Genomic DNA, 17,145 nt, shown 5'->3' on the forward strand with positions numbered 1-17,145 from the left:
TGGAGGACGCAGCCACCAGCTGTAGGCTTATGGTTCCCTAAGCATTTCTAAGAGGAGACGAGAGGCTGGCAGAGGGGCCAGAGCAGGGCAGCCCACAGTGCCCTAAAACTCTAGGGCCTAGGCTCCTACATTGTGTCTGGGAACACCTCTGAGGATTCACAACCTGCCGCTCAGAGCATTACAAATATTTATAAAGACAGCAACAACAGGGAGATGGAGAGGCTACAAAGTTTAAGGAGAGGGATGAAAAGAACTAAATATATGGCTAGGTCAGAACAGGCAAGAGGGAGGTGGTTCCTGGTTGGTAGCCTAGAACTCAAAAGTTATTTCTTAAAAAAATAACAATAATTAGAAAGAGAGAAAATTAAAAAAAAAAAAAGTCTGGATAAAGCACCTTTTATGCGCCAGACTTGGGAGCGTACAACTACTTAGCAAGGCCAGACCCCACTTTGGAGCAAGACTAACTATAAGGCCTTTGTATACAAGGTGCTTCAAAAGGACAGACTTAACAAAATCACTAAAATGGGAATTAGGGCAAGTTCTGGCAATTGTATTAGACAATTTTGGCTGCCAGTGGCAGCAGCCCAATTCAAACTGGTTTAAGCCAGCAAACGGAATTTATTGGCTAAAAAGGTCAGGGTTCCAGCTTCAGGCATAGTTGGATCCAGGCTCAGACGGTGCCATGAGGACTCAGCCACCTCCTCTCCATCTCTCAGCCCTGATTCTCTCTGTGCCAGCTTCATTCTAGGATGCCATGTGGCATCCCTTGGGCGCTGCAGACTTACAGCCTCCTTCCTACTGGCATTCACAGAGGAAAAAAGAGTTCCTCCTTCCCAAGGGTTCTCACTGGGCCGTTTTTTTTTTTTCCCCGCAGTCATTGTGGCCAGGGAGAAGAAATACATTGCTCAGAGCAGAACCACGTAGGAAGTGTCTGATATGAGTCCGGAACTCTGAGAGAAAGGGTTGGACTGGAGATTTAAAAGGGATTCATTGGGATAAAGATAGAGCCAGGATTGCCAGCTTTGCCATTGCCCAGCTGTGGGGCCTTGAAGGAGTCAGTGTCCTGCTGTGAATGTCCCACTGTGAACCTCTGTTTCCTCACCTGTGAATGGGGTTAACAGTGCCCGCTGCAGGGGGCTGCTCTGGAGACAGAGCGAGATGACCTTTGTAAAGTACCTAGCACCTAGGCAACAATAGTGCTACTGTTCCTTTTTCTATTTCCCATTTGTTTCTCACTTTAGTTTCCCTTTACCCTGTTTCTACCTTAAGACTGCCAGAGGCTTCCTACACTTCAGCACTACTCAGTGCCCCGGGAAGGGCTGGAGTAGAGATGGAAAGGGGCCGGGCTATAGGGCCTCATGACACCCATCCCTCCATTCACTTCAATGTGTTCCATCTTGCAGCTTCAGGCTGGGAGGCAGGGATGGGGCCTGCCAGGTGCCCCCGAGGGGCTGAGGCTGGGATGGGATTCCTAGGGGCTGGGGCTGGAGCGGGAGTTTCCACCCGAGGCATCTTGAGCTATCAAGAAGTACAGGGCCAGGAAAAGGACCACCAGGGAAGCCAAATGCAGAGCCTCCGAGCACATATCCCTGATGTGGAAGCATCAAGACTGGAACGGGTGGGGGCTGCCAGGTGAAGAAGGTGGGAACAGGAAAGGAAAGCAGAGGGAAGAGATAGAGAAGCGACCTTCAGAATCTGATCCTCAGTAAAGGCTAGGGAAACACAGCCCTGGGAGCTCACAGGCCAAGTCAAGGCCAGCCCTGAGTTCTAGGAGATTGGAGAAATTCTTTGAATTCAGAAAAACATCAGGATAACTCCACCCACTGTTCCTGGAAAGGGCCACACGATGACAGTAATCATGGCCCAGATGTGGGTGGGAATCCAGTGAGGGGCAGTCACAAGGAAGAAAGAGCAGGCCACCAATTCCGGGAGGCCCTTCCTTGCCTTGTCTTGCCTCTTCAAGCGATTCTTTTCACCGAGAACCCCCTCCAGACCGGCCCGAACACAAGCAGAGCGGCAGAGCAGGGAGATGTGCTCTCACAGAGGGTCTGCAGACCAGCCGTGACAGATGACTCCAGCTTCCTGTCGTTTCGGGCTTGCAGGGCTTTAAGCGAGTCTCATCTCCTAGTTTGGAAAGTTGGAGTGACCACCGGTGCCCTCCAAGCAGTGGCGGGTCCCAGGGCGGGGGGCTACAATCCGGCAGAGAAGGTAGCGAGAACCGTGAGCAGAGGGAAGCTTCGGGGCTCCCCCACCGCTCCACCCACCAACCACAGGGTCCCCCCAGAGCAAGAACAGCCCACCCGGGAGCCCGGGGGGCAAAGACTTTCACCTCTTCCTCATCAGGTCCACCGCTGGCAGCAGACCTCTGGCATCTCTGGCCTTCTGTGAGTTGGAATTCCTCAGTACAGCCCGCGGGGAGGTGGCCATGCAGCCGAGTTCAGGACCTGCATCTTAGAGCCATCTTGCCTGAGTTCAAATACTGCCCCCAAGTCTTGATGAGCTGTGTGACTTTGAGCGAGTCATTTTCCCTTTCTGGGCCTCAGTTTTGCCATCTATAAAATGGTGATCACAATAGCTGCTATGTTCAATTACATGAGCTCAGCGACCAGCACATAAAAATCACTCAGTGATGGTCCCTGCTGTTACTGACGTTGTTGTCATTGTTTATTATTATTATTATTATTATCATCATCATCATCATCATCAGGCTCATGGGTGAAAAGAGGTCTCCAGCAAAGTATTTCAAAAGCCAAATTCAAGAGAGGCGCTTACCACTTAAGAGTTTTATTGTTCCTTTGACGTTCCTTTATCATTCGTTGATCATTCCTATCTTTCTCCTTCCTTGTCTCCTGGGGACCTTCTTTGCAACACGGCCCAAATATCTGCCCTCTGTTGACCAGCAATACAAAAGTGGACGTTAAAAGTCAAAGAAACAGGAAAAGCTAACACCAGACAGCGGTTCAAACAGCAGACTGATGCACAAACGCCCGGCATCCGATCAAAAGGGCGCGCACCCGGGGAGCTCCCGCCAGGCTCCACTAGGGTCCCCAGTGCTGGCTGGCGCTGACGGCAGTGCCACCGGTGCTGTTATCTGACACAAATCACTCACCACATTTTCCGAGGGGCCTTGTAGACAACAAAAGAGCCAAGGTGGTCCAGGGGCCATGTGGCAGCAGGGCGTCATTCCTCCTCTATAAAGATGACATGACGGGTCTGCAGCAGCAAGCACAGAAGCCTCATCAAGCCCTGGAGAGGAATTTGTGCAGATCCTTCACCAAGCTCCTCCACCTGCATCCCCCCATTTGCCCAAGAATAGTGGGGCCCGTTGGTGGGCCAGCTGGAGAAATCGAAAGGACAGCCCTTGACTTGAGATGAAGAGAGCAGTCTAGCAAGCAAGGGGAAGGACCTCAGGCCACCTCGGCAGCACGGGACCCAAGCACCACCCACCCCCGGACTCACTGGTGTTCGAACAGAGCTGGACCCCCGGCATGGAGACTGAGAGGAACAGGAGGTGAGAGGGAGGCTGAGCAGAGGAATTAGCGCACAGACAGATGGAGAAAATCCAGGGAGGACTGGAAATGGTCCCTGTCTTCACACCAGTAGGCCTGGACTCCGGGTTCCAACAGCAGAGCCTTCCCTTGTGGGCAAAGGTGACCAGAGAAGGGAGTAGTGGCTCCAGGGAGTGGAAGAGAACAGCAGGAAGACAGAGGTGCAGGGAAAGGTGACTGAGAGGCAGGGAAGGGCAAGAGGGTGGATGGACCAAAGAGGAGAGATGGAGATTACGATCCACCAAGTGTCTCCAGCCATCCCGAATCCTCGCCCGTGCCCACACGCTGCAGATGGCACGGACGGCTTCATCAGGGGTTACAGATGGTGCCCGCACAGCTCCAGGGGGCCCTCAAATGCTATGACCTATGCCAGTAGCAGCCCCTTAGGTTGTGCAGTGAACAGCCTGGGCAGCCTTATGCCACCCCCCTGGGATGCATCCGTCCCTGCTGGATGCTCTCCACCAACTGTATCTCTTTCACCTTGGCTGCCTCCACCCAAGCTTTGCCCCTGACATTGAGACAAAGCTACAGGGTGATCAGGAAAGCAAGTGACAAAGCCCAAAGAAGGATGAACAGAGTCTGAAATGCCAAGTTCCAGACCTGCCGTCTCTCCCATTAAAGGGGCTGTGGCCTCATGTCAAAATATATATGTATACATAGATTTATTGAATCCACTGCAAGGCAAAGGCCAGCGCACAGGCCCTCCGACCTGTGCCATCCTGCTGGCAGCCGAGTTAGGAGCTACTCAGGCCCTCTCTCATCGGGGGGCCCCTGTATCACAGGTACACACCTGCTGTGGCAGCCCCCTCCCCTGCCCTAACCAGGACCCCCACCAAGCCAGGCTAGACCCAGCCCCACACAACTGAGGGAGACACACTGGCCTCCTACCCAGCAAACATTCCTCTATGTCACCCCCCACCTGCCCGCCCCTTCCTCCTGGATAACAAAAATGGCCATTGTTCAGACATCTTGCCAAGTAAAGCCACTCCCTCTCCCAGGCCCAGCAGATAAATTCTGCTATGTCTAAGCCAATCTTGGCCATCCTGTTCCTCTTTGCCAGTGAGAGTCCAGGAACAGTCATGTGACCCAACTCTGGTCAATGAGACGTAAGAAGTCTGCCAAGATTTTCTGAGGTTGCTGACCAAAAAATGAGCACAACGGGTGATGCCCTCTTTGGCATCCTGCTCTGGGAGGATGTGCAGCTCGGAGCAGCAGCAACCATCTAGTGACCTAGAGGTCACATGGAAGCAGATACACATGCCAACATGCTAAAGATGGTGGAGTTTGGGGCGCCTGGGTGGCACAGCGGTTAAACGTCTGCCTTCGGCTCAGGGCGTGATCCCGGCGTTATGGGATCGAGCCCCACGTCAGGCTCCTCTGCTGTGAGCCTGCTTCTTCCTCTCCCACTCCCCCTGCTTGTGTTCCCTCTCTCGCTGGCTATCTCTATCTCTGTCAAATAAATAAATAAACTCTTAAAAAAAAATTAAAAAAATTTAAAAAAAATAAAAAAAATAAAAAAAAAAAGATGGTGGAGTTTAAAGAAAGAGAGGCCCTTGATCTTCGAGGCCATGGTGGGGCTACTGAGCCAAACTTGGAACTGCCTTCTCCAGACTCTTTGTCCATGAGATAATTAAATTCTCTGTAGCCCAAGCCATTGTTGGTGGGTTTCCTGTTACTTGTTGCCAAAGGTAACCTTAATGATACAACAGTAGGCAAGTTGCTTTCCCTTCACCCAGGGCCAAAATCCTGCCCTCGGTGCCTTTCAGGGCCCAGGCTGGAGGCGTTCTTGCCCACCAGCCCGAGCACGCACACATGCCCTTCCTGAGAACTCCAGACCGCACCAGGCCTCCAGAAGGAGCAGGAACTGTGGCCTGGCCCTGCCTGTCATCGCATGACAGCCGCGAACCGACCTGGGGTCTGTGGACTCCAGCTGCTTCTGTTCCCTCCTCTCACTAGTCAGCTGCTTCCTATACCAGCCACAACGTCCCTGTGCCTCCAATTCCTTACTTGTAAAATGAGAGTGATGATTTTTTTTAAAACTGCCTTGCTAGCTCACAGGGTATCATAGGATTAAAAAACAGACTAGGAGAGAGAATTGAGCAAAAGCATTCTGTGCATTTTAAAGTACTAGGTAAGTGTCAGAACTGTTACTAAAACAATATCTAGATAGAGAAGCACTTTTGGAAAAGCAATACTATACAAATATTAATTGTCATGGAAGAACTGTAGACTTTAAAATGGGTGAATTGTATGGTATGTGAATTATATCTCCCCAAACTGTTATTAGAAGATCACTATGTGTGTGTGTGTGTGTGTGATGTGTGACCATTGTTATCAAAACCATTATTGTAATGATAGAAGGAGGCCTTGGAACAGGCAGGCCTGGGTCACTGCCACTTACTAGCTGTGTGACTTTAGGCAAGTCACTTTACTCTCTCTGAGCCCCATTTCGGCTCTAAAATGGGGCAAATAATACCTAACTCGCAAAGCTCGAAAAGGGTTAAACAAGATAATGTATGCATTCCTGGCACAAAACAGGTGCACACTAGCTTCAGTTCCCCTTCTCAGGAGATCCTACCAAGTCAATCTGACATTTTCTTCCCAGAACAGTCCAGAAGCACTGAGGTCCTTACAACAAACCACTGAATTAGCATGTCCGCAGCCAGGGTCCGGGAGCTGCCTGTTCACAAGCACACATCGGTCCTCCAGCTCATTCCTGGTCCCAGAGCTCTGCCATTTGCACAGGCCTATTTAGCACTCACCCAGTCAAGGGCCCCTGGGCCTGGTGTCCTGGCTCCTTGCCCCACACACCTCAAGGAGGAGGGCTGTTGCAGTCGCTCCCATTTCCCAGGAGTTATCCAACGGAAGAGAGTATGTCAGTCTACCATGGTCCCTCCAAACCTCTCAGAACAGACCCCTAACCTCTCCTCCCCACTCCTTGCAGATGAGGGAGAACAGGAGGCCTTGAACCTCAATTGGAGATCCATGCCAACTGCCAGCACTGACACCCTTCAGACCCGGCAGGTGCCTATACTGACAGCAGCCCCTCTAGGCCTTAAGCCTCTGGGCAAGGCAGGAGAGTCTAGAACCAAGACAGGCTTGATTTGGTGACTAGCCCAAGGACAGGTGTCCTGGACCTGACCGCCCAGTGGCCTGCCTGCACCAGCCAAGCCAAATCCAAGCACTTCACAGCTAGGCTCCTAGAACTTCCACTGTCCTAGCTGCTCCAGCTCCTCACTCTTCTCCCAGCACCAGCAAGGCAGTTCCATCCTGCACTGCATCCACTCCCCCAGTTCCACCGCAGGGCCTTTGCTCATGCTGCCCCATAATCCAGAACGCTGGGATTCTCATTTCCCTATTCAGTCCTCCCCTGTTTTTAAGCCTCACATGCTCCAAGAAGCCTTCCTTGATCTGATGGCCAGGATCCACTGTCCATCTCACAATTTGAAACCCATGGTCATATTCTGTAGTGTACATTCACTCAACTGATTCAATATAATACACAATGTGCTGGGCACTTTCTATGTACGAGGCAGCAGGACAGGCCTTATGCAAAAATGACACCATCCTGTGAGCGCACAGAGGACCGAAACAGCAAGGCGAACCTTGAGTTCATCACACCTTTCCAACAGGCGGGCAACGGGGGCCATCCAGACAAGAGCCCCCTTCCACCTTTTCTCATCTGCCCTGCAGCCCAGAGGTAGGCTCACGTACCTTTTACAGACGAAGAAACTCAGGCTCAGAAACAGAGTGACTTGCTCTGATCACGCCAGTAAGTGACTGAAAGTGGATCCGCGCTCAGTCTGTGTGACCCCCCCCAACCCACAGGCATTCCCTCTACATCAGCAGCCTCTCACTTCAATGACCACATGGTCACTGATTCGTTACCGCTGTATCACTTCTGTCTGGGCTCTCACCTGCCCTCCTCTCCCTGCATGGTGCACCCTCAGCCGCTGGACATTGTCAGCGGCTTCTTCTCTTCTCCGAAGATCTCATCTCTCTCTGCCTGTATTTCTCCTCCCATAGGTAGAGCTGCGAATTCGTTTCCTATTCCATAGCGCCACCTGGCGGCCATGGAGAGCACAGCGTGCTTTCGACCGAGTGGGCTACGGGAGAACAGGCTCCGCGCCTCCTCGGTCCGGAGGTGATCGCACAATGTCACACCGAGAGCAAAATCGGCGCTGCTCGCACAGCCGGCTCCACCTCCGCCCGGGACGCGCATTTGCTCTGATTTCACTCCAACGCACTCTGCCCGCGTAGGAAACAGACACGGAAGCCTTCCCATCCTCGCTCCGTGGTTTCCCGCGGTGCTGGCGGCTGCTGAGTGGAGTCCAGGACGGACCAGCGAACGCTGGCCCTTCAGTGGAGTGGCTGGTCAGCCCCAGGTCTACCCCAAAGCTGCCTCTTTCCTCTGACCCAGGAGGAAACACACGGAAAGTTGTCCCCATTCTTACGACATCATTTTAAATGATAAAGATAGAATATGAAATTGTACATACCGGCTGATGTCTAAGTTTTTCTATATAAACTTTCATATGTTACAAAATTGTACTTTAAAAATCTGGACATATTATACGTTAAAATGTTCACAAGGGTTATATGCAAGTGGTAGAATTTTTCGTATACTCTGTATATATTCCAACTTTTCCACAATTTATCATGGGGGTGGGGGCAGAAAATATGCTTAAGCTCTTTGGAAAATGGCAAATGTTTCCCGTGATGCACTGGGGAACTGTGGTGTCGGAACTAGCTTCCAACATGAGGTTAAAAGCCCAGTTCACCCACTCAGTCTGAATATCTCTGGGTAAGTCACCTCCCTACGCTCCCATCCTGTCCTCTGTAAATGAGAAATCATCGTAGCTACCTACCTCACATGATCTCATGTATGTGAAAACACTGATATGGAATAAGTGCTCAATAAATGTTCTCTGAGTGAATAGTGTTTCATATACTTAAGCTGGAGCAGTTCAATGCAAGTGCCAGAAACCCAGCTCAATCTGATTTAAGAAAAAAGAGAGGCAATTAAGTTACAACACCAAAAACTGAAAAGATTAGGGTTTCAGGCACAGCTGTATCAGGGTGCTTAAATGTTACTGAAGATCTGCTTTCTCCATCTCTCAGTTCTTTTTTCCCCTATATTGGCTCAAGTCTCAGGCAGACTTTTTCTAACAGTAGTGAGACAGCCCTCAGCAGACCTCCACTCCCATCTCACCATCTCGGGACCCTTACCTGGGAAGCAGCTTCTCTTCTCCAATAATCGAGCAGAAGTTCCTCAGCCCTGATTCAAACACTACAGCAAGAGTCTGTCAGGCTTGGGAAGTTACAAGCACTTCCCTACGACAGGGGTGCTCAGGGCCTGCCCCGCCTAAACCATGTGATTATTTGGGATAGTTCCCCAAAGAAAGCTTAGAGCACAGTTACCAGAGGAAGGAAGAAATGACAGTCATCCCCAGTGCATACATTAATCAAATAACGTGGTATAAAGCCTGTCACAAACACAGGGTCACACCTCCCTTTAGATAGAGATTCTGACAATTAGCTCCCTTCGTGGAAAGAGCCACACAGTAGTGGGAGGAGTGTGGAGCTGGGAGTTGGGACGCCTGCATGCTACGTGCAGCTCATCTCACTTGTCCTTGAGTAAGCAGCCTGCCCTGGCTGGGTCTTGGTTTCTTCACCTGTCCATGCAGGCGTTGGACAGGCTCTCATGCTCACATGGCTCTAGGACCACGCTGTATGCAAACCAGGGAAGTGGCTGGTTCCACACAGGATGGAGCGAGCACAAGTCTCATCCAGAGGGCCAGGCTGCAGTTCTGTGCTGTGACTAGGGGCTTGGTGTGACCACATCTCTTGGTTTGCCAAGGCGCTCTGTGAAATCTCCCGATTTTTCCATGTTAAAAGCTCATTTAATTGTGCGGATGGTTGCACACCTCTGTGAATTGTGCACAGGCACGATTGCCGTTGTGACACACATGGAGTTGACTGCTTCAGGAGTTGAACTGGATGGTGTGTGGATTATATCTCAATAAGGCTGTTATGGGATGTACTGTATGGTGACTAACATAATGTAATAAAAAAAAAACATTAAAAAAAATAAGGCTGTTATGCACTAATCTGGATCTTTCTGAAATTATTCAGCCTTGAAAGGAATAAAGTCCTGACACACACCACAGCAGGGGTCGACCTTGAAAACATTATGCAAAGTGCAAGAAGCCAGTCACAAAAGGCCACCTGTTCTATGGCTGCATTTATGTGAAATGTCCAGACTAGCAGGTCACAAGCAGGCAGTGGCTGCCGGGGTCTGACGGGAAGGGGGAATGGGGAGTGACTGGGGTTTCCTTCTGGGTGAGGAACATTGTCTGGAACCAGATGGAGGTGGGACAACATTGCAAACGTGCTAAATGCCGCTGAACTGTACACTTCAAAATGGTTAATTTTATGTAATGTGAATGTTATCTCAGTGTTTTTAGTTGTTTTTTTTTGCGGGGAGGGGTTAGTTTTTTAAACACTCTGCTAGCCAAATAAAACATATCCGTGGGCTGAACTGGGCCCAGTAGTTGCTGGTTTTTAATCTTGCTCCTTCTCTCAGATGCCTCATTTCCAGGGACCAAAATGTCGCCTCTTGTCAGGGGAGCAGTGACAGGCTGGCCGCAGTTTATGGCCGAGAGGAAGAGGCATTCTGTCTCCTCGAAACAGAACCTCCCGGAGATCATTTGAGGCCAGAAAATAGAAGTCGGCTCGCACTGGAAGCAGGCCAGGGGCTGGGGGTTTTTTCCAGCTGCCCTTTGCCCCAATGAAGGGCAACGAATTGCATCTGGGTGACAGTGAATGGACTTTGTTGACACGGCCCAACTTTAATTTTTGTGAAGTGAATAATTAGGCTGTCATCCCTTCGCTCCAGAGCAATTAGTGGCCTGCAGGGGGATGACTGTGCCCTATTATCAAGGGGAATTATAAATAGAAGAGAACGCAGGGGCGGGAGATCTGCACAGCGTCACCTCCTGCCCATCCGCACGCCGGCCCGGTCTCTGCAGCCCGACTGTGTCGACTCGCCTCCGGTTGACAGCTTGAATCCCAGCTGCCATCCAGAAGGGCTCTAAATTCTGCCTCTGTCATCTGAGCCTGTCCAGAGCAGGGCCAAGCAGCCCAGCTGAACAGCAGGAGAGCCGGGCCAGATAAACGCCTTTGGTGCGGTTGACTCCCGACTCCAGGGTCCGAAGGTGTCTGGTGCAGAGCAGAAGGGGCTGGGCTCCGCCTGACAGCCTGGGGTGTTGGGGACGCGGCGTGACAGCCGGCTCAGTGGTTCCCCAGGTCACAGCAGGTTCCCGGCCGGGAGCAGCAGCCCCCAAAGGCACAGCCAGCGTGGGAGGCTCACACTGGCATCCTTTCTCTGTTTGCCTGGCTTCGGCCAACATCTCGGACGAGTTTGTAAGCCTCTCTGCAAACTGTTCTATTGGATTGGATAGAGATGGTTTCATAGTTCAAGAAGGAAAAAAATGTGTGTCGCTGTGAGGGGAAAGCAGCAGTCCAAAGAAATGCCAATAGTTACAGCCAGAAAGCAATTCTACTAACAGTCAAGCATGTTTAAAATGTGGTCCGTGCACCAGGCACTTTTTATATATTAACTCATTTAAGCTTCTCAAAACAGCTTCATGAGATAGGTGCTTTTATTGGCCCCATTTCACAGGTTTGTAAACTAAGGCAGCAAAGAGTTAGCTAACTTGTCTAAGGTACACAGCCAGTAGGTGGAATTCAAACCCAGACTCTGGCTCAGGTCCACGCTGTTACTATATGTCTATGGCTCATACCTCAGGCGAGGAGTGAAGCAGACCAGGGATAGGAGATGAAAAGGAGTGGTGGGGATTGTGGTGTACTGGAAACAGCACACCCAGACGGGAGAGGGCAGCCACCAGCCAATGTACTGCCTTACGGGGATGAGGACTCCATTTCATTCAAAAGAAGCTGGAAATATGAATTTAACATGACATCTGATTTTCAAATGTTGGCAACTAAACCCAACGTTTTTAAAAACACTGTGCAAAATAAATTTTTTAAATGCAAAATAAATAAGTAAATAAGAACATTGTGCAGACCAAACAAAGCACCTCTCTGGGCCCCCACTTTGGGGGCTTGATGCAGAGTGAGGTTCCTGACTCACTGGTCCCAGCTCTGTCTTCACTGAGATTCAGACTGAGTTGAAGTCCAGCCTGTAAGGCAGCTTTCCACGGAAAGAAATTAAGGCATGCTGAGGGCTGTCTTGCTGCCATGTGGAAAGAGCCCACCGGGGTTTGAGCCAGGACAAGGAAAAGAGGAGCTGAGAGAGGGAAAAGGCAGATCTTTAGTAACGCCATTTGAGCACCCAGATACAGCTGTACCTGAGACCCTAATCTTTGTAGTTTTCAGTGTTTCTGCTCACACAGCCAGGGATGTCAAGACACACACACACACACACACACCCTGAAACCTGTATACCCAAGGCCCTGCTCACTGCATCTCCACAACCCCCAGGATGGAGACCGCCTGCCTGCACTGGCCAGCAGACACTGCAGGCTGGCCTCTCACCTGACACAGAATTTTAAAATTAGAGAAATATTAAAAATATAGAAAATGAAAATGCCCCCCATGCCCATTAGTAATTTGGTGCATATTCAACTAAGTAATTATTTCTATACACAAAACCAGAAATTACATGCAGTGTGTTGCTTATGAAATGGCAATCAGATGCACATGACTTCTACCTTCTGCGAATCAGGTTCTTCCATGGCAGCATATGCTACTGTATTCTTACTAATGTTGCCACAGAGTTTTGTTATATTTCCAAGTAGTCCCTTGTAGATGGATGTGCCTTCCAGTTTTTTCGCTGACACAAGCAGAAAACGGAGAGTATCTCTGTACCTGTAACTCTGCTCACTCCCGGGACCAGGGAGGGGGTGGGGGTGGCGGAAGTTTCTATACGGCTGATGCTCAGAGTCAGAAGGTCTGGTGAAATTATGAGTCCTTTCATCTTCTTTGATTTTTTTCAAGTTATTTTTTGATTGTTAAAAATGTATATACTAAGAAAAGTGAAGAAACCTAAGGTCAACATCACGAACTAATAAAAACATCCCCGTGACCCACAAAGATACCACGACTTACCACAATAGTGTGTGTGTAGTTATTTAAAAGACTCCAGGATTGAAATTCAGAGCTGTGCTTAGGGTTACCTTTTCAAGACAGGGAAGCCCCTGGAGTTTTCCTGAGTGCCGTCCAATCACTCTGGAGGGGGTGAGGCCACCTATGTCCTCCCCAGTGGGGAGGAAGACTCAGGCCAACAACACGGAAGACCCAATTATGGGGAATTAATTTGTACCTAGAGCTAAATTCCAGGAGAGAGTATGGGAGAGGACAGGAAATAGAGGGGAAACCAGTGAGTCAGGAGGCTTGGGTTAGAATCTTGACTCTACAATTACTAGCTTTGTGGTTCTGGGCAAGTCATTATTCTTCTCTGACCCTCAGTCTTTTCCTCTGAAAATGAGTGTAATAACTCGACCTGACAGCTATGTGAAGGATCCAGCACAATGCATGGCACATAGCAAGTGCTCAGTAATCTTTGGCTAAATCAGAATCCTTGAACTCTCCTCTGCAATTAATCTAACGAAGTCTGTCTGGATTCCCAGTGGTTCCCTGGGCAATGTTGCTGCAAGCATTTAGTGACCAATTAATTGACTGATTCGGGTGGTAATAAATGGCTGCAACTGATGCTGAGCTTGGCATAGGCTGGCTGCCTCACTGCCCCAGGAAACAAGTGGTCTTGACAGGGCCCGCCATTGTTTTGGGGGCAGATGCAGTGGCTAATAGGCTGCCGATGTAAGTACAACCATGGCAATTCTGTGGGAGAAAGGACTTTTGTTTGTGCGGTCCCTTCCTCCTGGCACACTGTCTTTTCTCTCTAGCAATCCTGATCCTTCAAAGCCTGACTAAAGGGCTGTCTCTCCAGGAAGCCCACCGCAGTCTATCCCCGATTTTTTTTTTTTAAGATTTTATTTATTTATTTATTTGTCAGAGAGAGAGAGAGCCCAAGCAGGGGGAGCTGCAGGCAGAGCAGGCAGAACAGGCAGAGGCAGAGGGAGAAGCAGGCTCCCTGCCGAGCAAGGAGCCTGATGTGGGGCTCGATCCCAGGACCCCAGGATCATGACCTGAGCTGAAGGCAGTCACTTAACTAACTGAGCCACCCAGGCGCCCCTCTATCCCCGATTTTGGACCGCTTCAGCCCGCAGGCCTACACCTTGGACACACGTGTGTACACACAATGGTGTTACAGCATTTTGCCCTTGCTAGAAGTCCCTGCCTGCTTTATGTACCTATATCAGGTCCCCCTGACTAAAGTGTAAGCTTCTGGAAGATTAGGCATCTTCTAATTCTCAGATCCACTAAATATCAGTTACTGAGTCCAGGCTGTACACCCCGTGTTTCACCTACATTATTTCATTTACTCTTCCCAACATGATTTAAATGCCAGTACGCTCAGGGGCGCCCGGCCGGCTCAGTTGGAAGGGCATGAGTCTCCTGATCTCGGGGTTGTGAGTTCAAGCCCCACTTTGGGGGGGGGGGAAGAGATTACTTTAAAAAAAAAACCCTTTAAAAAATAAAATAAAAAATAAATGTATGTTCAATGTACAGATGTGGAAACTAAAGTTCAGAGAGGTGAAGTAACTCGTCTAAGGTCACAGAGCTTAGCACTCAGGATAGTTTCACTCAGTAAATAAATTTGAATGATTGAACGAATGGATGGATGGATGGATGGATGGATGGATGGATGGATAGACAGCAAGTCAGTGGCAGACCCAGGCTTACCTGACTCCAACAAGATCTTTCCATTTGAGCATGAGGGAGATCCTGGTTTTTAGCACCCAAAGTAGGCACGCTGCAGGCCCTCAATCACTGCCAAACATTCCCTCCCACACACAGTAGCCCCTGAGCGTCCTTGTTCCAAGACCGGGGCTAGATTCAGCCACAGGTATGGGTGAGCCATGAGAGGTAAGGACCAAAGATAGATTCTCTTCCTCCCTCCTTCACACCAAGAACAGGCTGATGAGATGAGGTTCCATGGAGAGGATTTAGGTGGGATTCGGTTTTCCTGAGACACACCCGGTTAGCAAGAGGCTCCCCCTCGCTGGGCCACAAGGGGGCAGCAGTTCAGCATCTCCTGGTATCCACCCCACCCAGGCGGGCAGGGCTGGAGCCGGAGGCTGCTGCTGGGGGAGATGATTCCGCCAGGTGGCGGGCCCGGCCCCTCGCAGCACGTTCATTCCTGCACCTGCTGATGGGGTGGGGTCACCATGCTGGACTTGCTTCAGAAAACACTGGAATAACCAAAATATCAGTGCCTGCCATTAGGGGGCAGCTTAAAACAATCACAGCAGGTAGAGCTTAGCCCTGCGCAGCCTTTATGAAGAATGGGGCCCCTGCTGACGCAGAAAGTCCCCAACATACATCAAATAAGAAAAAGCAGTGTGTTCAACATGTGCATAGTGTGACCTCATTTGTGTAAATTTTTTTTTAAGATTTTATTTATTTATTTATTTGACAGAGAGAGAGACAGCCAGCGAGAGAGGGAACACAGCAGGGGAGTGGGAGAGGAAAAAGCAGGCTCCCAGCGGAGGAGCCCGATGTGGGACATGATCCCGGAACGCCAGGATCACTCCCTGAGCCGAAGGCAGACGCTTAACGACTGCGCTACCCATGCGCCCCCCGAGTAGCTGTTTTAAGGCTACCTCTGGAAGAAGGAGCTTTACTTTTTCTTTTCTGCCTTCCTGTGCTTTTTGAATTATTTTTTTGCCATTGGAATGTACTGATTTTTTTTTTAATTAACAAAGTGGTCTGGAAACTAGGATTTCTGGAGACTTTTTTATTTGTTTGTTTTTCTTTTTTCACCTGCTTTTAGTTTTTTAACCTAATCGATACAGTTTATGAAGGAGGAAGAGAGCAGCTGTGTAGGACTTGCTGCTGGCCTTGCCTCCTTAGCCCCCAGCGTCAGGGGAGGGCAGCTGGCAGAGGTGGGCTCCATGATGCCCCTCTCTCTCCAGGACATGGTGGCAAGCTCCACCGTGGAGCACAGGGCCCAAGACACCCTGAGCTACCGGGAAGCTGGCACCATTCGATTTTTGGCGGCCTCCTTTGAGGAACCAGGACATGGCCACTGGGTACTAAGAGCTTGGTGCTTGGTACTACAGTCCCAACTAGGAAAGCCCTCTGGCCTGATGACATAGAAAATGGAACTTCCCAGCAGGGCCTGTGAAATAGAGCTCTGGGAGAATAGCAAGACCATGGATTTGCAAAGGCATCGGTGTGACCTTGGGATCTGCCAGTCCAGCCTGGGCTTGGGGCAATGCTGCCCTAACAGGTCATCAGCAGAAGGGCCGGGTCTAATAAAATGGGCAGGGCTTTAGAACCCAACCGATATGACTTTGAACCTGGCTCGTGCATCTGACAGCTGGGTGACTCTAGGTGAAAAACTTGACCTCGCTGAGCTTCAATTCTCTCATGTGCAAAATAGCAGTTATAAGAGCTTTGTTATAAAACTTAGCATTGATGTATACAAACCAGCTAACAAAAAGATTGGCATGTAACAGGAACTTACTTAATAGTGACCATACTCATTACCATCAATATTACCTTCTTCTAGAAAGGAAATCAATCATAAACCGAATGGAGTGAAAACTGAATGCAGAAAGTCTCCAGCCTGGCAATTGTCATCTAATTGCCCCAGTTCCATCTCTGAACCAGATCAGTGTCTCCTCAAAATTGGAGAGGACGCCCCGCTCCTCTCTGAACCCTACATCTGAAACCAAAGCGCCCCCATTCAAGGCACCAACCCCGCCTACCAAACCTGCAGTTCCGCGTATTCTCACTTGGAGGCAATATTGAGCTTCGGATTTCAACCCGCCCGGGAGCGCTCCCCCATCTCCTCAACTCTCCAGCCTCATGGGCCAAATCACAAACTGAAAACCGGGCTCCTCTCTACTCGCGGAGAGCGATTCTACAGGTAAAGTAGAAACATGCTACTCGCCCCTCGTAAGTACAGGTATGAAACGTGCTAACCCTAAAGGTGGTACCAGCTGATGTCAGAAGATAAGGAGATCAAAAATAAGGCAAGGTCCTGGGGTGCTACGTGCACCTTCGGAGACCTAGCTATGGATAATAAAAAACTGCAAGCGATGTACAATGACTGTGATCACTAAGTAAATCATGCCACATCCACTTGAACGGACATGCTGAATTCTAAGGATGAATATTATCCAGCAACGTGGGACAATTACATAAACAGAAGATGCAAATTTTGTTCTATATATGGCAGCCATCTGAAAATTATATATCCTTGTAGGAAAGAAGCAAAGGAAATGGAAATAGAAATGGAATTGCTGAGGTAATAAGACTATAAGTTACTTTTTCCATATTTTCTGTCTGGCATTCATACTGGTGAGTCCCTTTTGAATCCTCGGGACTGTTAGTGGGTGTTGGCATAGCACGGTGGGGCACAAAACACGCAGATTTGATAATGCCACTGTCCTGGGGCTTCTTGCCCTGAAGTCACTTCTAAGCCTCTGTGGGTTAAGAGACA

Source organism: Ailuropoda melanoleuca, chromosome 3 (genome assembly GCF_002007445.2).
Source record: "Ailuropoda melanoleuca isolate Jingjing chromosome 3, ASM200744v2, whole genome shotgun sequence".
Classification (NCBI taxonomy): domain Eukaryota; kingdom Metazoa; phylum Chordata; class Mammalia; order Carnivora; family Ursidae; genus Ailuropoda; species Ailuropoda melanoleuca.